This window comes from Oryx dammah, unplaced genomic scaffold, assembly GCF_014754425.2.
Source record: "Oryx dammah isolate SB20612 unplaced genomic scaffold, SCBI_Odam_1.1 HiC_scaffold_19, whole genome shotgun sequence".
In the NCBI taxonomy this organism is placed as follows: domain Eukaryota; kingdom Metazoa; phylum Chordata; class Mammalia; order Artiodactyla; family Bovidae; genus Oryx; species Oryx dammah.
The window spans coordinates 54834344-54858201 of record NW_024070203.1 but is presented as its reverse complement, the minus strand read 5'-3'; the positions used below and the strand labels follow the sequence as shown (position 1 = coordinate 54858201).

General features: G+C 44.6%; 1 non-coding gene across 1 annotated transcript; it reads right to left on the bottom strand.

Annotated features, from left to right (window-relative positions):
• Positions 1-1517: 1517 nt before the first annotated feature.
• On the bottom strand, positions 1518-1589 carry TRNAY-AUA. The gene has a single exon. It is a non-coding gene; the product is annotated as a tRNA-Tyr (tRNA).
• Positions 1590-23858: the final 22269 nt, after the last annotated feature.

Sequence of the window (23858 nt, the reverse complement as noted above, 5' to 3'; positions counted from 1 at the left end):
CCAAGACTTCAACACCGAAACTTTCTGCTCTAAAGGTTCCCACCTTCTCTGCAGGTCCCACATATTTCAATCCCTATCTATGGCACCATGGCCGAATCCCTCTGTCCCCTTACAGAGCCAACTCACACACATCTCTTCCATAAGTCCTTTCTTAGTCATTCCTTCCTTCCGGCACATGAATCACATGATCTATTAGTCATTTGTTGCTTTCTCTGATGTATCAGTATTTTCCTTCCTGGTCAAAGAGCTGGTTTTATTTGTTTCTGTCTGTGTTAGTAACATGTTAGTTTCGTGTTTGACCAAGGAGCAATGGCAGGTGGTTCATAGCTCATGAAAGACCAGCAGGGTATCTCCCAAATTGCTCACAGGGAGGTGCTGCCACCAAGGATTGCCTATGGCTCAGACTGAAATCTTTAATCTTGCAGTCACAGAAGTCTAATTTTACTCATTTGTTCACTTGGTAAATGTTGATTGAATTTACCATAGCACTGAGATTTCCAACTGACCCAATCCCTCAAGGGCAGACTTGCAATAACCAAAATTACTTGGGAATTAAGTAATTAAGGCAATTTATAAGAACCAGTAGTGCCGAGGGGGCTCAAATGTACTCTTGACCCTCAGCTGGTGAGCTCTGCCTCTGTGGGCCTATAGGAGGATCCTGATTTTCCTCAGAGATTGCTCAGTGAATCAAAGAACTCCTGCTTCATGCCCTGAGCTCCAGCTAGCCTGATGCTCCTCTGTGTTCATGAGGCTCTGTTTGCTCTTCATTGGCGCACACGAGCCAGCACATAGCAACTCAGGTCCCTGGCTCCCTGGATGTGCTGGCCGGGTCTTGCCATGGTCCTGTGGGTGGTGGACCAGCCCTGCTTTTTTCCCACTCAACACTGCAAATGTCTGACATATTCAAGGAGCCATTCTGATGCTTTAAGGTGACTGGGCCTGTTTTTCCAGATACTGATTTTACATGTCATCTCTCAGAGGTCTATGTTATCTCTGTTTCTAAGATTCTTGGGGGAGGCTTACTCCTGCATCAAAACACTGACAGTCATGTGCTCTGCCTTCATGACCTCCTGCCTCCCTGTGTTTAGCAAATAGTTGCCATCAGATTGAAGACTGGATGGAAAAGGGCAGGCTTCAGAAGATTTACACCTTGAAAACAGTTACCTTTCATCTGAAAATAAAAAAGGGATGACTATTTCTCAGGTCATTAGTCAATTTTTAGCTGTGTTGGAAAAGGGGAGCTGTAATAGCTTTGCTCAAGGCCTGTCTGATTGTGACTGTGGCGGTGGTGGTGGGGAGGCCTCCTCCTTCCAAGGATCATGGGGCTGACGTGGACATGGTTAGCAGCTTCTTTAAAGAAGTGAAGAAAGCCATGAAGAAGTGAAGCGAAGTGAAGTCGCTCAGTCATGTCTGACTCTTTGCGACCCCATGGACTGTAGCCTACCAGGCTCCTCCATCCATAGGATTTTCCAGGCAAGAGTATTGGAGTGGGTTGCCATTTCCTTCTCCAGGAGATCTTCCCAACCCAGGGACTGAACCTGGGTCTCCTGCATTATAGGCAGATGCTTTACCATCTGAGCCACCAGGGAAGAGTCATAAAAAGGAACAAAACTGAGTCAGTTCCAGTAAGGTGGATGAACCTAGTCATACAGAGTGTAGTAAGTCAGAAAGAGAAAAACAAATATTATATATTAACTCATATATATTGAATCTAGAAAGATGGTAGTGATGAACCTATTTGCAGGGCAGGAATAGAGACTCAGACGGAGAGAATGGAGTTGCGGACACAGCGGGAGAAGGAGAGGGTGGGAGAAATTGAGAAACTAGCTTTGAAATATATATATATCACCATGTGTAAAATGGGCTTCCCTGGTGGGTCAGGTGGTAAACAATCTGCCTGCAATGCAGATCTGGGTTTGATGCCTGGGTTGGGAAGATTGAGGGAATGGCAACCCACTCCAGTATTCTTGCCTGGATGAACAGAGGAGCCTGGTGAGATACAGTCCGTGGGGTCACACGACTGAGCGACTAAGCACACACACGTGTAAAATAGATAGCTAGTGGGAAGCTGCTGAGCCTGGTGCTCTGTGATGACTTAGAAGGGTGGGATATGGGGGGGTGGGGTGGGAGGGAGGCTCAAGACGGAGGGGATATATGTATACCTATGGCTGAGTCACATTGTTGTACGGCAAACACACACAACATGGTAGAGCAATTATCCTCCAATTAAAAAAAAATTTTAATTAAAAAAAAAAAAGAAGCGAGGAAGGGAGATTTGCGGTGTCACAATTCAGCCCAAGACTATAAAGACGTTCTCAAGTCTTCCGGCTACTCCTTTGGCCAGAGATGACGGCAGCCCGGTCTCTGCAGGAGAGGTAGTGTTGTGTTCTCTTTTCTTGTTGTTGTTTCACACAGGATGTGACCTCCAGTCATTTAAAAGCTGCTTTTATTTCTTCTTCCTTGAGACAGCTCATCCTGCCTCTGGCTGCCTGCCTTCAAGGGAAGAGAGAGGAAGAAATAAAAAGAAAGAAGGAAGGAAGTTCCTGCCGCACACGGAGTGAGCTGTCTCCTTCCCCAGAACATTCACAAATTCTTTTCCTCAGGTTCCCAACCCCCCTCCCCAACCTTCCCTGGCGTTTCCCCTGACTCAGCCTCCTCCAGCTCTGTCACAGCCACAGCTGGCCACATGCTCAGCTCTCCCACCTGCAGCGGGGCCCTGCCTCCTTCCCAGACCAGTGTGGGCTGGAGGCAGGAAACAATTAAGCAGAGCCCAGCACTGCCTCTCCACAGGGTCAGGCCGCCCCACCCCCCCTCCACACCCCATCCAGACATCCTCACTGGCCCCTCACCCAGGATGCTTGTCCATCTGCTGACCGCTGGGTTCCTGAATTGTCTGGATGGGGGTGTTACCACAGGCCCTCCTGTTACAGACCAGGGTTCCTGGCTTCCTTAATCAGTAGAAATTGATCAGCTGCCAGACAAGAAATTCAGGCGAGGCTTTACTGGGGCTCCTGCTACAGCTGGAGAAATGAGGGAAAAAAAGCACCACCTTCCCTTGCTTGCTTGCCCTCCAAGGGGGAGCAAGCTTGTCCTTATATGGGATGAGGGTAGGGGTCCGTCCAGTCCAGTGAAGTGGCTTCGGTGATTTGCCCACCCCTTTGGTGGTGTGGTGTGCAGTGGGCATGCCCAAATACCCTGTTTTTACTTCTCACACCCTGTTTTTACTCCAGGCTGCTCAGAAGTGGCAGTTGGGTTTTTGGTCTCTTTGTATCTTTTGTCCAGAATTTGCTCCAGCTGCACATGTATGTGTCCATGGGTGCTTAGACACTCAGTCATGTCTGACTCTTTGTGACCCTTTGGACTGTAGCCTGCCAGGCTCCTCTGTCCACGGGATTCTCCAGGCAGGAATACTGGAGTGGGTTGCCATGCCCTCCTCCAGGGGATCTTCCCGACCCAGGAACTGAACCCGCATCTCCTGTGTTTCCTGCATTGTAGGCGGATTCTTTACCCACTGAGCCATCAGGGAAGCCCCTAACTGCAAAGGCACACAATGATTTTTAGTCCCATATAGTTTCTTTGTATTTTGTTGCTTGAGCAAGTGTTGCAGCGCAGGGCCCCAGATCCCAGGCCTGGCTCACTCGCATTCCTCTGCCTCCTGCCTGCTGGACAGGACATCTTGCAGCTGACTTTGGCAGCCTGATCCTGTCCCCGCACCGTGAACCCCGGTTTCTAATTCTGCTTGGGACCTTAGTGCAGCGACCTTTGGGAGTTCTGTTCCAGGGAATTTCTCCATTCTGCGTGTCTGGGTGGCTTTCAGTGTGTGATTCGAGAGGCTCTAGCTATCCTCCCAGATCGCTACAGCCCTTCTACTTTTGGATGTGGATGACTGCTGTTTTCTGTCTTGGGTCAAGCGCTTATGCTCTCAGCTTTTCTAGTCCTCTTCTAGCCAAATGGCTGCCCTGAAGCCCTTCCTCGAGTGAAAGTCCGGAGCAGCCACTGTCATCACCCGCTTCTGACTTGGGCTTGCCTTGCTGCATCCTTGGAGCTGTCACTCAGCTGCAGCCCTGCCCGGCCTCCCACACACAGCCCACCGAGCTGCAGGGCTCTGGTGGCCAGTGGGCCCTGGAGTCCCGACCACTGGGGTTATCACTCCAGTTTAAAGACCTGAGGGATCACCTGAACTGTCCCCATGGTACGCTCAGTCTCTTTATCTGATGCTCGGGGGAGAGTTGTCTGTGCTTCTGGACCAACTGGATGGGGGCGGGGCAGGATAGAGACTTGGCCTTCTTCAGGCTGACCATCTTTAAATTCTCCTCAAAGCTTATTCGTGGGCACAGGGCCAGAATGGGAGAGAACTGTTTCTAACGTTTACTTCAGAGCCTTGTCTCTTCCGGGGCAGAGGAACCAGCTTACTTTTTGACCATTCTGCAGTGAGTCTGGGTGATGATCTGAGGTACAGTGGGCCATGCTTTCAGATATATTCCCATAAGATTTTAGCAGTCCTTGTAGATGGAAGCTCTAGACAGCTTAGCAGGGTTCTTTCTGGGTCTCTCCAAATGTCCTTGGCCCCTGGACACACCTCACTTTTCACTGAGCTATCTGCAGTGGGACATGCCACCCTCCATCTGTGCCACTGACTTTTTTGGTTTTCCCATGTAAAATGCTTTGCCAACTCACTGCCCTGAGACACAACCAGTACTTTGCAAATAAACAAAAAAACCAACTGTAGCTGTTAGAAACAAAGAAAAATTCCAACATAGAGTCTGCCCTCTGGGTCTCAGTGCAGTTTCCTCTCTAGGGTTTTCCCTGGTCCAGATGAAAATGACTCTTTCAATGAGCCTTCCATCCAATCCCTCAGGATGTATTTATACTCTTATAAATTTTGCTATCAAGACCATTTAAGGGAAAAAAAATCCATTTTTGTTTCTTCTCCAGGAAATTGATTTTGACATTTCCATCCTTATGAGAAGATTCTGATGGAAGACTTTGTGCACAGCTGAATGACTGAGTGATGTAGGGTGGACTCAAAAGTCCCAGAGAAAATAAATGAAGTGGCCAAAGTCCTTTGAGGGAGAATCTATTTTCTGATAGGCATGGGGCGGGGTGGCGGGGGGAGGTTCGCTGGTTTCAGTGGGTCCACCAGGGCTACAGAAAGTGGCCAACTGAATGCTGAATCTTCTCATGTCATAAGGTTGGGAGCTAGATGATCATGGTATTTTGCCACCACTGGAGGTGATGATGAAGAACAGAAGGCCTGGGATCAAACAGACAGTGTCTGTGTTCTGGCTCTTCCAGGACAATGTCCCTGCTCTCCGTCCCCAGAACAGTCTATCCAACCTCAGTTAGGGCAGGTGTTGTGTTATACTCTAATCAGTTTGCCCTTTTTCATCGTCATTAGGTTGTGTGCTGTTTGGAGGCAGTGCCCATTTCCTTTTCAACCGTCCATCCATTTCTAAGTGCTCCTTCTCGTTGTTGGTTAGTGGCTCAGTCCTGTCCAACTGTTTCACGACCCCGTGGACTGTAACCTGCCAGGAAATTCTCTGCCCATGGGGTTTCCCAGGCAGGAGTACTAGAGTGGGTTACCAGTGCCTTCTTCAGGGGGTCTCCCACCCAGGGATCAAATCTATGTCTCCTGCATTGGCAGGCAGATTCCTTACCGCTGAACCACCTGGGAAGCTCAAGTGCTCCTTAGAGGACACTCACTCATCCACATAAGTGCCACGTAAATGGGCACTTATAGATGTCTGTTGTCTTGCCCTATTATTCATACAATAGTACCTTATTTAAATTCACTGCAGGCCTATCAAAGAGATGTAATTAGCCTCATTTTACAGAGAAAGAGACTGAGATTTAAGATATTATTTATCCCAAGTCATATAGTAGTATGTGGGAGAGCCAGGTGGACCACTCACCATAAGAACCCGGAAAAATGATCTCTGAATCTACTTGATTCCAGAACTGAAGCTCTTAAAGCCTGAGGCTGTTTTCCTTGTTTGATCACAAGCAGTGCTTGGCAGGCCTTCAAGTCTTAAGTGGCTGACTGATGCAGTGAGCTTCTTTGTCAGGAGATCAGCTAGAAGACTTTCGTCCACCGTCTTCTAACATCTCTGATAATAAAAATGTATTCCTTTCATGCTGCTATCTTTTGAGGCCCAGGGATTTTTTTTTTTTTCCTTTTCCCACCCAATATCTTTTTCCCAAGAAGTACTAAGTTACCAAGTAAAGGACATTTAGTTGTTCTGACTTCTACTTTTCTGATCATACTTTGCTTTAACAAAAGTTCTTTTTTGGAGTGTTTCAAATCAGTTCTGGATAAAAATATACAGCTTTCTGAGAAATATGGCAACTTCAGCCCCTGAGGGAAAGCATGACTTTGGCCTCCATCACATTTTTTATGGCCTCAGAGGGCTGCTAATGTGGGAGGTAGCAAGGCTATGGCTCTACTGAAGATAAAACCAGGCACAAGTGGGAATTAAATACAATCTTATTGTTTCCAGACCACCAGGAGACAGCTAGGCATGACTTTATTAATGGGATCTATCTGGATTGTGAATTTTGGGGACAGCGGGGTGTGGGGAGCCAGGGTACTGGACACTGGGGAGCAGAGTGAGGAGATCCCAGTAACACAACTATTTTATTGAATCCAGAAGATTTCAGATACTTTGGCATTATGTGCTGACATACCCCAGGGGGCGAGGCGTGGAAAAACCATCATGGCTCAGCCGTTGGGGGTTTCATGGGTAGAATGAGACACAGGAGCCTGCTGACTGGAATCTCAGAAGGTCTGGAGCTGAAAGATGTGGTGAGCTAAAGAGGGCTGGCTGTGTGTGAGTCTAACCACCACCACCCCCAACCCGGGAGACGGGCCACGGTTATCCACCATCTTGTTAGTTAGCGCGTCCAGCTCTTGGCACTGGTGTATCCATTAAAATGATATTAATCTGGTTCAGTGGATTCTCCTGCCTTCTCAGTCAGAGGAAGCTTGTCCAGTCTCTGGTGATGTAGGGAGAGGAGAGCAGAGCCAGGAAGTCCAGGTTATTTCTGAGGAAAACAGAAAAAGGAAGGTCAGTGTTGAGGCCACCTGTGCAAATCTGTGAAGGGCTGGATTACTTTCAGTCAAGGGATTACTAAACTAACAACACACACGTGTGCACACACACACAAGCACACACATTCAACAAACCCAGATGCCTTATGTTGAAGACTGAAATCACTGCCAAACTTCTGGCCCTGTGTCAGTTATTTTACTTTTCACCGTGAGTGATTCAAAACTCACATGTTCCTAAAGAAATTGGGTAGGATCACCATCCTCTCTTTGCTTGAGTTTCAGTCACATTCTGCTGATTTTCCTGGGTTAGCTATTTGCTATCTGGTCCCCAGCAAGTGGTTTTAGTTTTTATTCTATGGATAGTATGAGTTGTGTAATTGATTGCTTATACTAAACATTTGCTGAATACTGGGCATTCTACTAGATAGCTGACTTGTGTAGCTCAGAACTCTAGGAATTGGGATCATCACTCCCATTTTTCTGGAGGAGGAAACAAGCTTAGAAGTTTCAATGACTTGGATTAAAGGCCATGAAGCTGGTTGGAGCTGGGATTTGAATGTGCTTAATTGGCACAATAGGGACTTTTAACAGTTTTGTTATATATTAGGAAAAGAAGAGTTAGCACATCACATCACATACTTTAGGGGTATAATTCCTTAGTATAAATCTAAAATTTTAAAGATGAGTTGATTTTTGAAACAATAGTAAGTAATTATTCTGGTGGCAGCACACGGGGAAACACTTATTAAGGTGATACACTGATAACTAAAGTCTTGAAAACCTTGAGTGAGGACAATCACTCACGGAGAAACATGGGAAGAAGGAGGGCAGCTGGTGGATACCTGGAAATCCTGCAGAAACTGAGATTGTTATGCATTGGAGAGTCCTGATGCCTTTCTGCCCTTCTTCACCACTTGAAACTTTGCCACATGTGACCTTCTCACACTGAGTAAAGCTTGCTTCGGTTTCCATTGTTAGTGTGCTGTTGATGAGTGTTCCGCGTATCAGCTTCCCTGCATTGTTTCTTGGGTCATAGCTTTTCAGTTTGAACACCAGTCTTCAAGATTTTGCTTCCATATTCCCTAACTGAATTTGGAACATTTAAAAATAGTCATCTCATTGTTTTTCATCATCATCATTTCACCTAATGGTTGGCAAGGATTTAGTTCCAAGACAAGGATTTAGTTCCAAGACTTATATAAATATTGACACAAAAACAAAATTTGTTCATCATTTGTTGTAATAAATAAATGGCATCATGACCCACTTAAGAAAAGAATGCAAGAACAGGTTCTTCTATATCAATCAAAAATTTTATATCGCTACTTTTCCTCCTAGAACTTTACCACTCTATGGTCTGCTGGTTCCCTTTACAAGCATGTGTGCGTGCTCAGTTACTTCAGTCATGTCTGACTCTTTGTGACCCCATGTCAGGCACCTTTGTCTGTGGGATTCTCCAGGCAAGAATACTGGAGTGTGTTGTCATCTCTTCCTCCAGGGGATGTTCCTGAACCAGGGATCAAATTCTGTTTCTCCTGCATTGCAGGCAGATTCTTTACCCACTGAGCCACCTGGGAAGCCTTCCTTTGCATGGGTCATATTAAAAATCTCCAGTGTGGTGAGACTCGGGTTGACCAGCTCTAATCCTGTAGACGTGCCTCTGTGGGTGGAGTTCTACACCAGGCCACTTAATAGGCTACCAGTTGGCTCTTGAAGCTGCAGTCAGGTGTGGTCATTTAGTGAAAAGCAAGGCTTGAGGTAGAGCTATAAGGTGCTGCTTACCTCCAGTCTTCTTACTAGGTGTTAAAATCACCATAAGCTCGATTTTTCTGATACTTGCAGTTGATGGATCTTACTAACTGATGGGCTGTTCTTCAGTTGTCTGCTCATAGGACCCTATTATAGTAAGCAGTGCTCCTCCTGCCTTAGCATTCCACTTATCTCTTTTTGTCTTATTATACCATAAAATCCTTGATGATAGGAGTTATATTTAATATACAATTGTGTCTTCAGCACATAAAAAGTAGAAGCTTTATGATAGTTATTATGATGGTTCTGGTGGTTTAGTTGCTGCCATGTCTGACTCTTTTTTGACCCCATGGACTGTAGCCTCCTAGGCTCCTCTGGGCATGGGATTTCCCAGGTAAGAGTACTGGAGTGGGTTGCCATTTCTGTCTCCAGATAGTTATCATACAAATTAATAAATGTCATTTAGCAACATATTTTCTAGAGGAAGGGCTTTAAAATAAGAATAGAGGACATCTCTCTATCTCCCATCTCTCTAACCACACTCTCCGGCCTTATGGCTAATTTACTAAAGAAATGCCTTTTGGAAGGAGGATCACAATTCCCATGAATTCTTGAATGGAGAAGCCCACTTTATCTCTCAACCCTATTTGCAAACCCTATTTGCCCTATTTGCAAACATTTTTTTCTACCCAGTTACTTAAACTGACCTGGAGTTTTTTTCATCTATCACTTTAACCGTTGGTTCAAAACTTTTATTGCGTATAAGTCCACAGTATTTTCAACTAAGTGGATCTTGCTTTTAAAGAACTCAGCTCTTCTGCATCTGAACCCAAACCCTGGATAATTCAATTTCCACTGTTCCTTTTTTGATTAGTAGCGTACCATCTGTAAAACGCGTTTGCGTATTTAAATGCATTGGATTGTATTTCATGGGTATTGGGCTGATTGATATTCATGTATAAAGCCCATAATAACTATGGACTGAGGGCACTTAGAATGAAAAACACAGATACCTTCTTGTTTAAAGGGTTGTTTTGTTCTGTTTTGTTGTAAGTAATCTAGTGCAGAGGCGAAAGAAGAGGGCACTACAATGCTGGCAGTTCTAAGAGGAATGAGTGACACGCTGAGTTCAGAATCACCTCTGGGAGCTTGTTGGACATAACAACTGTGCCTTGGGTATCACAGAAAAACTGGCTATAGACCATTCACTGACCCATTTTATAATAACCCAGTTCAGTTCAGTCACTCAGTCGTGTCTGACTCTTTGCGACCCCATGGACTGCAGCACGCAGAATTACCTTAAATATTGCATTCTGCAATCTCTCGGTGGAAAACCTACCACTATAGAATCAAGATGTGTACTAGTCTCAATAGCTGAAGATCCAAACCTTAAGTATTTTTGCAGTTTCTGGTTTGGTAAATGTGTCATGCAGCTTATTTTTCAAAAAATGACACATAAAACACTTAATTCAATTTAGCAATAAGGTTTGGCTTGTAGGCAGTTACTTGTGTGTGACTTCAACAGGTTTTCCTGGGTGGATTCCAGGCATTTGTAAGAAGTAGCCCATTAATTAATGATGGCTGTGAACGGAAAATTAAGTGTTACCTTGCTATTTAGCTGCTATATCCCTCAGTGAAAATCCCAATGGAAGACCTACTTCTCAAACAATTCCTGGCAGAACAGGCTCCCAGTTCCATCATACTAGAGAGAGAATATAAAACATATGAGGAAAAAAATGTGCACTGGGGCTTTTTATTCTTTATTACCTTGGTAGAATGGTCACACACTCATTTTTTTTTTTTTTTTTTGCAAAACCAGAAAGCTTTTGATGCAAGGAAATCCTTTGTGCCAGGTTGCCCAGCAACAACTGAACCTTGGTAAATGAGGATGATTTCAGGCTGCTTATGGGGACAGTCTTGTGTAGAATCAGATGGAATGGCTAGGAATTCTCTATGTCATGTGTTAATCCGATTAGTAGCTTCAGCCCTCCCTGGTTTATTGAGAAGCAGAAGGCCTGAGCTTAGTCCTGCCTGGTCTCCATCTTGGGTCTGTTTGGGTGGAGACACACATTAGGGTGCTTGGTTGATGTTGCCTTGGGAGCAAAATTGGGAAGAGGGACAGTGTTGTTTTCAAAGTCAGCTCTGTTTTAGTCTGTAATCTCTTCACAAAATTAATTGCATGGTAATATATGAATACATTCTTCTTATAAAAATAAAATGATGAGACTGAGTCTCCCTTGACTACTTTTCTCAAGCCTAACCAGTTCTGAGATCACTGTTATTATCAGTGCATTGAGGATCCATTCAAGAACATTGGCTACATATTTATGTACATTTATATGCATGCATACTTCTCTGGTGGCTCAGTGGTAAAAAAAAATAAAATAAAAAACAACCCACCTGCCAATGCAGGAGATGAGGTTTTGATCCCTGGGTTGGGAAGATCCCTTGGAGAAGGAGATGGCAACCTCCTCCAGTATTCTTGCCGGGGAAATCTCATGGATAGAGGAGACTGGTGGGCTACAGACCATGGGGTCGCAAAAATCAGACATGACTGAGCGACTAAACAACACTGCACACACATATGGGTTATGGGGACATTGCTTTGTTTGTATGTATTTGTGTTTGCTTTACAAAAAGGATGATCAGACTATAGATTTTGTTTGGTGACTTGCAATTTTCAATTCACTTCCTGGAGATCTTTTATATATAGCCTGTTCTTTATAACTGCTGTGTATATTCTTTGGTGTAGCAAACAAAAGTTGACTCGGCCCTCTTGTCTTTGATGCACAGGTATGTCATTTCCAGTTTCCTTTTACTTTCCTACCTCCTGGAGTTGGCCAGTTTCTTCTGACTCTTGGCTCCTGGGGTCTGCACGTTGTTTCCATGATGCAGAGAAGGGCCCCCTGAACCCACCGGTTCACTTCCTATCATGTAAAGTTTCCCTTCCATCCACTGGGAGGGAAGTGTCAGCTAAAATGAACTTATTCAGGGGTCTTCCTCCAGTTCAGAATTTAGGATGGCTTCCTTCTATCTGCAGCAGTGGTTTTCAAACTTTTATTGAATATAAATATTGTTTGAGGTGCAAAAAATAAATAAATAAATAAGTACAGAGTCCCAGAATTTACCCCCAGAAAGTCTGCTTCAGGAATTCTGGGGTAAGGCCCAAGAACCTGATTTCAACACACGTCAGGTGACTTTACTGGGAGAGACACCTACAGTTTGAGAGATAATCACACATTTCTTACTGCATTCCCACCATTTCTTACCTGACCCAACCTCTCACTCTTTTCTGTTTATATAGCCTTTCTTTACTCCCTCCAGCCCATTCTCTTTCACCTGGTTTTTTATTCTGTTACTAATAAAATGTGTGTTTGTGCACACACACACTGCATATATACACTCACACATTTTTTTTATGTCCAGAACAATAGGGTCCCCATATACAGTTGTTGAGGCTGTATACTGCACAAACCTAGGGGCATTCTTTCCATGAATAATTTCTGCATGTTTATTTTGAAAAATTTCTAGCAGATGACAAGAAAGTGTCAAGAAAGAGCTTTTTCAAAATTGCATGTGTCACTGGGGAAACCCAAAGGCTGGTTTATAAGGCCTGTTTTTCTCCGTAGATTATGAATCATTCATGAGAAGAATTATAGAAGGCAGAGTGATCTGTGATTTTACCAAAGCATCAACATAGCCATTGGCACATAGCAATTAAACAGTTGGCATCTACTGAACATTTACTAATGAGTTAGAAAATTTCTAAAGACTTCTCGTGTTTCAGCTAATTAAAGTTATGTAATTCTCACAATGACCACAGGAGACAGCTGCAACTCTCATCCCATTTTAGAGAAGCACAGGGAGGTTAAGTGACCTGTCTGAGGTCACACAGCTGAGATATAGCTCAAGCAACCTGACTCCAAGCCCAAGCTCCTATTACCCAAAGATTTTATTTGAATTATAGTGTTCTGACCATAGCTAAATTTAGTTAATTTTCTAAGGTAATAATTTAGACACTTCTCATGTATCCTTAGACATTGTTAGGAAAAGAGATAAATTAATAATAACTGATACATGCATAACCTTTCACACATTGATATTGATAAGGCATTGACATATCATGATAATAATAGTTTCCATTTTATTCTTTTTATTGTTGTTGTTGTTTAGTCGCTAAGTCATGTCCGACTCTTTGTGACCCATGGACTGTAGCCCACCAGGCTTCTCTGTTCATGGTATTTCCCAGGCAAGAATACTGGAGTGGGTTGCCTTCTCTAGGGGATCTTCTTGACCCAGGGATCGAATCTGCATCTCCTGCATTGGCAGGTGGATTATTTACCACCAAGCCACCTAAGAAGCCCATTCTTTTTTATTAAGTGTCTCTTATATGCTAGGCATCCCTCTAGAAGATTCTTTTCATTTTGGCTGTGCCCCTTGGCCTATGGGGATCTTAGTTCCCCAAACAGGGATTGAACCTGCACCCTGAGCAGTGAATGTGAGAAGTCCTGATCACTGGGCTGCCAGGGAATTCCCTAGAAGATTCCTTACATGCATTCCATTTAGAAATTACAATTGCAGGCAAAATAGGTCATATTAGTCCCAGTGAAGAGTGAAGAAGACTGAGGCTCAGTGAGACTGCCTGATTTGTTCACGAACACATCTCAGTGTTCAGTACAAGTCAGTACAAGTCCTGGGTTCTGAGCCCAGGACTGCTGACTCAGCACCCCTGGACTGGCCATCTCCCATTTTAATGAGGAGGAAACAGATGCTCAGAATGGCTAAGAGCTTTATTCTTATCTTGTGGTTCCAGAGCGCCCATGCTTTGGTCTACAGCATTTTGGCCCTTAGATTAACTTAATATTGGAATCAGAATGCTCCAACTGCTGTCATTTTAACATAACAGAACTTAATGATGCTAAAACTGCATTGTGCAGACGAGGAGACCGGAGCTGAGAGTGTCAATGACTAATGAATGGCTATGCGAGAAACTCAACCCACGAATTCTGACTCTAAAGGCATCATCAAGAGCTTGCAGCCCAAGTTCTGGACTGTACCATTAATAATGATTGTTAATTACTAATGCAGAAGGTCCTGTTTCCCCTCCCTAGGGTGTCCCCTAGAGCTATTATCTCCAACAATAGGCAGCTGCCTTCATTACCACCTTCAATGACCATGATCCCTTTTGAACTTCCGGTGAAAAAAGCAGAGAGAAACTTGGCTCTGACTAGATGCCGGCAGCACCCAGCTGGCTGAGCTTCCCCTGGGAAATGTGGAGCCTTCTGGGGAGTCAGGTGGGGGATCAGAGTCACATGTGACTGAGCTCCCCGGCACCCAGGGAGGAGAAGCCATGAGCCGTCTGCACTTATAGTTTCTGGTTGGAGGCCAATGCATTTACACTTGCTCTGAAGTTGTCTTCAGCTTTCTTCCTTGGTGGCAATGAAGAATTGCCTGATGAAGAATCTGCCTGCCAATGCAGGAGACACGGGTTCGATCTCTGGTCCAGGAAGATCCCCTGGAGAAGGAAATGGCAACCCACTCCAATATTCTCGCCTGGAGAATTCCAAGGACAGAGGAGCCTGGCAGTCTACAGTCCACGGGGCTGCAAAGAGTCAGACACAACTTAGTGACTGAACAACAAGATGTGAGTGCTTCTTTGAGAGGCGTAGCAGAGAGCTGTGTCCCCGCGGTCACTCCTCAACCCAACAATCTGCCTCTTACTTGCAAAGGGGCTCGTTAAACCAGACTTGAGGACTCTTTTTAAGAGACATCTGTGTGGAACACTGGAGACGGACTAAAATTTTTCTTTTAAAATAATTTTAGTCAATTAGGAGTTTATATTTGTGACTTTTAAAAATTGTTTAATTTTTATTGGAATATAGTTGCTTTACAATGTTGTGTTCGTTTCTGCTGTACAAGAAAGTGAATTGGCTGTATGAATACATATATCCCCTCCCTCTTGAACCTCTCTCCCACCCTCCTCCAACCTACCCCTCTAGGTCATCACAGAGCACTAGCTGAGCTCCCTGTGCTATACAGCAGCTTCCCACTGGCTATCTATTTTATATGTGGTTGTGTTTTGAACGGGGTTGTATCGGTTAGATATAGATTGCCAATCTGGAGTCAAGGAAGATACAGCTTTTGAATCCAAGGCCACTTGACTATAAAGCCCCAGTTATTTTCTCCATATCCCAATACTCACCTCACCATTCACTTTCTAACTGGGCATTATTCAAATCCTCCATTTTATAGAGTAGAGGATTGAGGTTTGAGGGGTTCAGTGACAAATTCACATTTTAAGGCCAGAATTTGATTCCTGGTCTTGGGGCTCTGAAGGCCATACCCTTTACCCTGTGGCATGTTGCCTTTAGTCTGGCTTAATATTAATATCTGAGCCAAATTTGATGGCTTTTTCAATCTGATGTTTTTGTTTGTTTTTTGGAAGTAACAATACAAGAATCTTTTTATTTTCCTGACTCTTTTAGGACAAGTTCCCAATCTGACATCCTATTACCCAAGAATACTATGATGTATCTTCCTTACAAAGAAGGACCTTTTCCTACACAACTACAATGCAACCACGGAAATCAAGAAATTATCACCAAAGCATCAACACTGAATCTTCAGACCCCATTTAAACTTCACCCACTGTCCTCATAATGACATTTATAACAAAAGGATCCAGCTTAGAATCACAGCATACATTTAGTAGTCAAAATTTATTGGCTTATAAGTGACTTACAATGTTGAGAATCTGTTGTTTTGTCAGTCTAATTTTATATAAAACACATAATCATGACTCATGAACTAGCTGTGGAGAGATCACCCACTCTGCCAGGCTTCATCTATAATCTAGCCATTGCATGAGGTTTGAAAGGACTGTTCTGCCGCAATGCTGGGGACCAGGAGACAAGTGTGGGGCTGGCAGGTGTGGCAGCAGTCAAGTGTTCATGGTGGGTTTGAGTAATGAAGTGGGCTTTGTGCAGGATGTTTAGCCAGGAGGGGGGATGAGTCAGTGGTTAGTCCATTTCCTCCCAGAGGGAGCTTTTCACTTGGAATCTATTGACCTGGCCTGGCTCCACGTCCCTTCAGTTTGCTGAGTGCCAGCTCTGCTTCAGCGAGTCTGAATGTCTGGCTCTTGCAGTGAGGTTCACAGCCTCCTCACTGGGACAAGTGGGCTTGGTGGCAGTTCCTGTGGACAAGTGGGACAAGTGGGCATGGACACTGCAGAGAGTGAAAATTACCTAAGTTTTGATAGCTCATGTGATCCAGGCACAACCTAATTTGAAACAAAGAAAAGCTAGAAATCAGTACAATGGCGCAAAACCAAAAACATAAGCAAAGGCACAAACAACAAATGCAAGACCTGCAGCTCAGGTTAGGCATGGAATAATAGTCACATCAGGGCCCAGACTCTAAAGATTATCTGCCTGCAGTGCAGGAGACCCAGGTTTAATCCTTGGGTCTAAGATGCCCTGGAGAAGGAAATGGCTACCCACTTCAGTATTGTTGATTGGAGAATTCCATGGACAGAGGAGCCTGGTGGACTACAGTCCATGGGGTCTCAAAGAATCAGATGTGACTGAGTGACTAACACCTTCACTTTTCTCAACACATCCAGAGGGGTGAACTGGGACAGGTGGATATAGCAGAGGGTAGCCATAGCAAGAGCCATGGGGAACAGCACTTTCTAGACACAGGTAATTCCGAGGTGGAGGAGAAGGCAGGATGGCTGCCTGAAAGTGGAAGGGGTCTCCAAGTAGAAATGTCCATGGAGTCCAACTCCTAACTGTGAGCGGGAAGGTGAAACCATGGGATCAGAGAGTCAGAATCAATGTCTGCAAGAGATGGGCACCCACTGGATGATGTTTGAATCTGGTTTGCCATGAGCTTGTTGCCCCAGGACTGCAGGGTGGACAGTCTGCAGTGGAAAATGTCTGGTGCTGGCCCAGGTGAGTTAAGAATTGACAACATTCACTTAGAAACTATGTCCAGCCAGGCTCAAGGATCATGGTGATCACAGTTTCCTGAATGTACTTCCTGATTCTTACCTCATTCCTCAGCTGAGATTTAGGCTCATGCTCTTACAGACCCTGTTTCCATTAAGTCTCCAAGCCACCCAGGTAGTAGCTCTGACCCCACAGTTTGGAGACATTGTCTCTGAGTCCCTCAGGGTTGATTTGGACATCCCTGAAGTAACTATGGAGAATTCATGATTGATTGGTGGCTGACATTTCTTAATTAATAATATGATTGAACTGGCGAACTAGAGTCTAATCCATGGTAGAAATGTTCCCATGTGCTTCTGCTACTAAGATTGTTTAAATCTTGCCAACCCCTCAATTAACAATGAAAAGTATACTGCAGACTCAGTGGAAATCATAGGTCAAAGTCAGTATATTTTTGCTATTTTGTCACAGGCAGAGACCAATTTGTAGAAAAGTCTGGATTTTTAGGCTCAAATTCCTCAGTGTTTAATAACAAAGATATCTCCTCCCATTAGAAATGCCAGACCACAAAGAGTTGTCCCCTGGGAATCTCATACATCTGGATTGGAAATAAAATCATCAATTGCTTCTACATAGTTGGAGGGTTCACATAATACATATATAAGTACCACCATTCCCCCTCCTGATTCACCTGTAGAAAAAAATTTAAACACTACTACAAGGGGCTTCCCACATGACTCAGAGGTAAAGAATCCACCTGCCAAGGCGGAAGATGTGGATTTGATCCCTGGGTCAGGAAGATCCCCTGGAGGAGGAAATGACAACCCACTCCAATATTCTTGCCTGGAGAATCCCATGGGCAGAGGAGTACCGAGGGTCACAGTCCATGGAATTGCAAAGAGTTGGACATGACTGAGTGACTGAACATGAGCTCTACAAGGTAGAGACTCCACTGGTGAAGATGAACTCTGAGCACCTAAGCCTTTCAGACTCTATTTTCTCAGGGTCAATGCTGGGGAGTTTGAGTGGTAAAACAATGATTTTTAATCACGTAGAATAAGAAAGATCCCATTGTGCAGGCGGTGTGCATGCTAAGTTGCTTCAGTCATGTCTGAGTCTTTGTGACCCTATGGACAGTAGCTCACCAGGCTCCTCTGTCCATAGGATTCTCCAGTCAAGAATACTGGAGTGGGTTGCTATACCGTTTTCCAGGGGATCTTCCCTACCCAGGGATTGAACCCACATCTCTTATGTTTCTCGCATTGGTAGGCAGGTTCTTTACCAGTAGTACCACCTGGGAAGCCTGGAATCCAAGATCAATTAAGTGGAGTCTGGGGGCAGACTTTTGCCTCTGTAATTTTGTGAAACTTCTCTAGCAGATCCAAATATGTAGCCAGGGCCGAGACCCACTGCTGTAGCAGAGATCATGCTCAGGCCAGGCCACTCTTTAAATCTAAACCACCTTGTTGGTATGATGGGTTATGCTCTTCTCAGTTCTTAGTGTGACCAGGGCTGCTGGACAGGGCAGGCCACCTCTGGCCTTAAACCTCCCCCAACTAGGTTGCTGAGAAATAGAATCATTTTCTGTGTGAAACAGGCTGAGAGCAGCTGGTGGTTTAAAAATCAGTCCTTTCCTTTATAGGAAGTCGGCATGAAGGTCATCACGCCGCAGCAGTGAATGTCGTCAGCCATTTGGGTCAACCCTGCAAACCGGCAGCTTCCAACAGGGCGCCTGCCATGTCTCTGCTCTGTTTCTCTCTCACCCAACTGGCTGTGTCTCTGTCTGCCTGCCTGCCTGTCATTCAACTTCCTTGTTTAAATTATTTTCCCAACAGTTTTAAAGGGGCGCCCTAAGAAAGTATTATCATACATCTTTTTTTTTTAATTTGGAAATTAAGTCATTTTTAATATAGCTCTAAAAAATACAAGGCTATTTTTAAAAACTGTCCCATAACTCAAATTCTCTGCTGGCTTCTAAGCCTGACAAAGCATCAGAATGATCTAGGGAGACTGTGAGAAGTAGAATTCCAGACCTCAACCTAACACTGTTAAATCAGAATGTATAGGGGAGGATCAAACTGATTGTAGTTGTCGGTAGGGCCTGAGGACCACTGAGAAACTTGTTCAGTTCAGTTCAGTTCAGTCGCACAGTCGAGTCCACCTCTTTGCGACCCCATGGACTGCAGCACGCCAGGCCTCCCTGTCCATCACCATCTCCCAGAGTTCACTCAAACTCATGTCCATCGAGTCGGTGATGCCATCCAGCCATCTCATCCTCTGTCCTCACCTTTTCCTCCTGCCCCCAATCCCTCCCAGCATCAGAGTCTTTTCCAATGAGTCAACTCTTCGCATGAGGTGGCCAAAGTACTGGAGTTTCAGCTTCCTTACTTGCAGTAAATGCATTTACTTCTTTTTTTTTTTTAATTTTTACTTTATTTTGCTTTACAGTACTGTATTGGTTTTGCCATACATTGACATGAATCAGCCATGGGTGTACATGAGTTTCCAATCTTGAACCCCCCTCCCACCTCCCACCCCATATCATACATCTTTGTAAATAGAAGACATGAAGGATAGGCTGCTTATGTTCCTGTTCCTCTGGGTTCACTTACCTGATCCCTTATTCTGGAATTTCCTTACTTGTGCCCTTTAATAATAATAGTAATAAAGTTGATTTACAATGTTGTGTTAGTTTCTGGTGCAGAGCAAAGTAAACTGGTTATATATATATATATATATATATATACACACACACACATATTTGTTGCTGTTGTTTAGTCACTAAATCACGTGCGACTCTTTTTTGACCACATCAACCATAGCCGGCTGGATTCCTCTGTTCATGGGATTTCCTAGGCAAGAATACTGGAGTAGGTTGACATTTCCTTCTACAGGGGTTCTTCCTGACCCAGGGATCAAACCTGTGTCTCCAGCTTGGCAGGTGGATTCTTTACCACTGAGCCACCTGAGAAGACCATATTTACACACACACACACACACACACACACACAGAGATAGATACAGATATTCTTTTTTAGATTCTTTTCTCTTATAGGTTATTATAAAATACTGAGCATAGGTCCCTGTGCTGTACAGTAGGTCCATGTTAGCTTTTGTACTTTCCTATGTCTCAGGACTGACTTGCTGTTCTTTCACTGGAACCCACTTGCCCACATTTTTCAATTTATCTACCATTCCCATTCTTCATGGTCCACTACTAGTGATGTTTCTTTGGCATATTCTGCCATCAGAAATGTAATCTTCTGCATTTGAACTGCTGTGGTGCTTGCCCGCTTTGTCTGAAATCACAATCCCTTTGCACAGCAAGCAAGTGAATGTCCGAGGGTATGACAGATCTCTTAGTAAGAATTGGTGGCCTAATTCCCGTTCACTTTGTAGCAGACTGCATTCTCCAAAATTAGTCACAACAATCATTCCAGTCTCGTATAGTCTTCCAGAATCTAGCCATGGAACCATCGATATGTGGAATTTATGTTCCTTCCTCTTGAATCTGAGTGGGCCTTTGTGACTTCTTGTACAAATAGAATCAGACAAAAGTGAGGTTAAGTTAGAAAAGGGGAGACAGCATCTCCTTTCTTGGGACATGTATCTCTATTTTGGGACATGTGTCTTCAGACCCTGGAGCTGCTCTGAAGAGATCCAGTGACTTGGAAGCTGCCCTGCCAGGGAGACCACACAGCGACTATATGGAGATAGAGAGAGGTGCTGAGGACCCTGTAGTGATCTGTAAGCAGCCCCCTCCCCAAGATGATGCCACAGGGAGCAGAGAAGTATCCTCCCTGGCCCCAAGTCCTGCCCAAATTGCAGATTTGTAAGCTAAATAAGATTGCTAATAAAGACTGTTTTAGACATAAGTTTTGGGTGGTTTGCTAGAGCCATAAGTAGCCAGAACATTGCTTTTCCTCCTTCCTAACCCAGTTTCAGCTCTCTTTCACCTGTTCCTGCTCCCAGCCTGGAGGAAGCTTGGCACACCCCCAGTTCTGGGGGCAGGTGTATTTGGCCTAAGTGTATAGGAACCTTTGTCCAATTTCCAGGGATTGTTTCAAGATTCAATTCAGGCCAAAGTACAAGAGGAGTCTTCCCTGTTGGCCTAGATGGTGAAGAATCTGCCTGCAATGCAGAAGACCCAGATTCGATCCCTGGGTGGGGAGGATCCTCTGGAGGAGGGCATGACAAGCCACTCCAGTATTCTTGCCTGGAGAATCCATGAACAGGGGAGCCTGGTGGGATACAGTCCATGGGGTGGCAAAGAGTCAGACACGACTGGGTGAATAACACTTTAGCTTTCACAAGAGGAGAGGTCTGTTAGGGACTTCTTGGTATATTCTTTTTCTCTCTTTTGGGAAAACTTCTAGAAACTACTTTCTCCCTCCCTAGATTTTCATCATGTGCCTATGTGAGGCCCAGAACCACTGAACCTTTATCATTACCAGCTTGAGACGAATCTCCATCATGGAGGAGAGCAGAGCCCAGGGTATCACAGAGGAACTGAACCAGAACCACTAGATCCCACCATTCCTGAAGCCTACCATACGGCAAGACTCCCCGTCATAGGAGTGTATCAGGAACTGATGCCTTTGAACCGTGGTGTTGGAGAAGACTCTTGAGAGTCCCTTGGACTGCAAGGAGATCCAACCAGTCCATTCTCAAGGAGATCAACCCTGGGATTTCCTTGGAAGGAATGATGCTAAAGCTGAAGCTCCAGTACTTTGGCCATCTCGTGTGAAGAGTTGACTCATTGGAAAAGACTCTGATGCTGGGAGGGATTGGGGGCAGGAGGAGAAGGGGATGACCGAGGATGAGATGACTGGATGGCATCACGGACTCGATGGACGTGAGTCTGAGTGAACTCCGGGAGACGGTGATGGACAGGGAGGCCTGGTGTGCTGCGATTCATGGGGTCGCAAAGAGTCGGACACGACTGAGCAACTGAACTGATCATTAGGGTCAAGTTTTGCTGTGAGTCATGCAGATCTAAAGTAACAATAACTTAAACAAGATAGATATTTCTTTGTCACAGAAAAGTGTAGGAAAGCAGGTCAGCTGGTGTGGAAACCACCATTCTACAAAGTCCTCAGTGGCTCAGGTCCTTTCAGATCATCAGTCCTCTATCTCCAGGATATGGGCCTTATCCTTAAGGTCTAAGATAGAGGCATCCATTTTCCAGGAGGCTAGAAGGAGGAAGGCATAAGAAGGCGAAGTATCTGTCTCTTGGGAAAGATTCTTAGAGGCTGCCAAAAACTCTTTGGCTTATATCTTGCTGGCTAAAACTTAGTGTGTGGGAAGCTGGGAAAGTAGTTTTTATTCTGGGTGGCCAGATGCTCAAGCAATCAGGGGATTATATGGTTATGGGATATTGGGAGATAGCTCAGTCTCTGACATAGTGAGGCAATGAACTTCTTTACTGTTTAAAATGAGTTTATGTCAGATGTTCTATTAACTCGTAGCCAAAGAGATCTTGACTAATACATCCTCTTTCTAGTGTATCAATATAATCTAGAATACTTTTTTCATCAGTCTGTTTTACTCTCAAGTTCAAGTACTGGGGACCTTGAATCAACTGAGAAAGAATATTTTTGTCTGTTTTCCTTCTCTTGTCTTATATCTTAAAAAAAAAAAAAAAAAGACTATTTGGCTGCACCGGGCCTTTGTTGTGGCATACAGGTTCTTTTAGTTGCAGCATCCAGCTCTTACTTGTGGGATGCAGGATCTCGTTCCCTGACCAGGAATTGAACCTGGGCCCTCTGCATTGGGAGCACAGAGTCTTAGCCTCTGGACCACTGGGAAATCGTCTTATCTTTTCAAGGGAGAAGGTATAGCAGCGTGTGGGTAGTCTAAGTCAAGAATGGAAAAATCTTTGGTATTAAATGCCAGCCTCATCACACTAACCTTGCAGGAGGGCAGGGACCATATCCTGTATTGTTCACTGTCGTAGCCTAGCACCGATTACAATGTCTGGCACCTAGGAGGTACTTGACAAATATTTGTTGAATACATGAATGACTAATTGTGTTCTGATAGATCAATATAAATTGGCTGTGTTGAAGAGGATTCCTGTGCTTCATCTTGGCTGAAAGTGAAAATGAAGGTGTTAGTTGCTCAGTCATGTCTGACTCTTTGCAACCCCACGGACTGTAGCCTGCCAGGCTCCTTTGTCCATGAAATTCTCCAGGCAAGGATACTGGAGTGGGTTGCCATTCCCTCCTCCTGGGGATCTTGCCAACCCAGGGATCCAACCTGCGTCTCCTGTGTCTCCTGCACTGGCAGGCAGGTTCTTCACAGTCTGAGCCACCAGGGAAGCCCCTCATCTTGGCTGAGCCATGATCGATTACTGATATCTGCTGTGAACTTATGATGGGATGTTTGCCATTGTTGGTGATTGATGGAGAAATACCTCAGATGATTCTTTATCACAAATATCTGTTATTATGCACCTTAAATATATTTATTTTCAATAAAAAATCATCTTTCCCTATACAATTACATTGTTTTTCCTCATAAGAAAACCTCCACCCAGTAACTTGCCCATGGCAGGAATCAATCAATACTTGTTAAGTATCAGTCGTGTTTTCCCACGACAGTGCTGTGCACTCAGCATGCAATCAGTCACCTGCCACTGATGGATACATTCGAATTCAATATTTCTACATATGCCTTTGTGAGTATTTACCCCAATGAACACCTTTTGAACCTAAAAAGAAAGATATAGCCAGTACCTCACAACTTTGCCGCTGCTGCTGCTAAGTCACTTTAGTCATGTCCGACTCTGTGTGACCCCATAGATGGCAGCCCACCAGGCTCCCCTGTCCCTGAGGTTCTCCAGACAAGAACACTGGAGTGGGTTGTCATTTCCTTCTCCAATGCATGAAAGTGAAAAGTGAAAATGAAGTCGCTCAGTCGTGTCTGACTCTTAGCGACCCCATGGACTGCAGCCCACCAGGCTCCTCCATCCATGGGATTTTCCAGGCAAGAGTTCTGGAGTGGGGTGCCATTGCCTTCTCCATCACAACTTTGAGGTTATGCTAAATTGAAGGAGTAACAAATACCAGTGAAGGACTTGAACCAATAAATAAAACCTATGTGAAGATGGT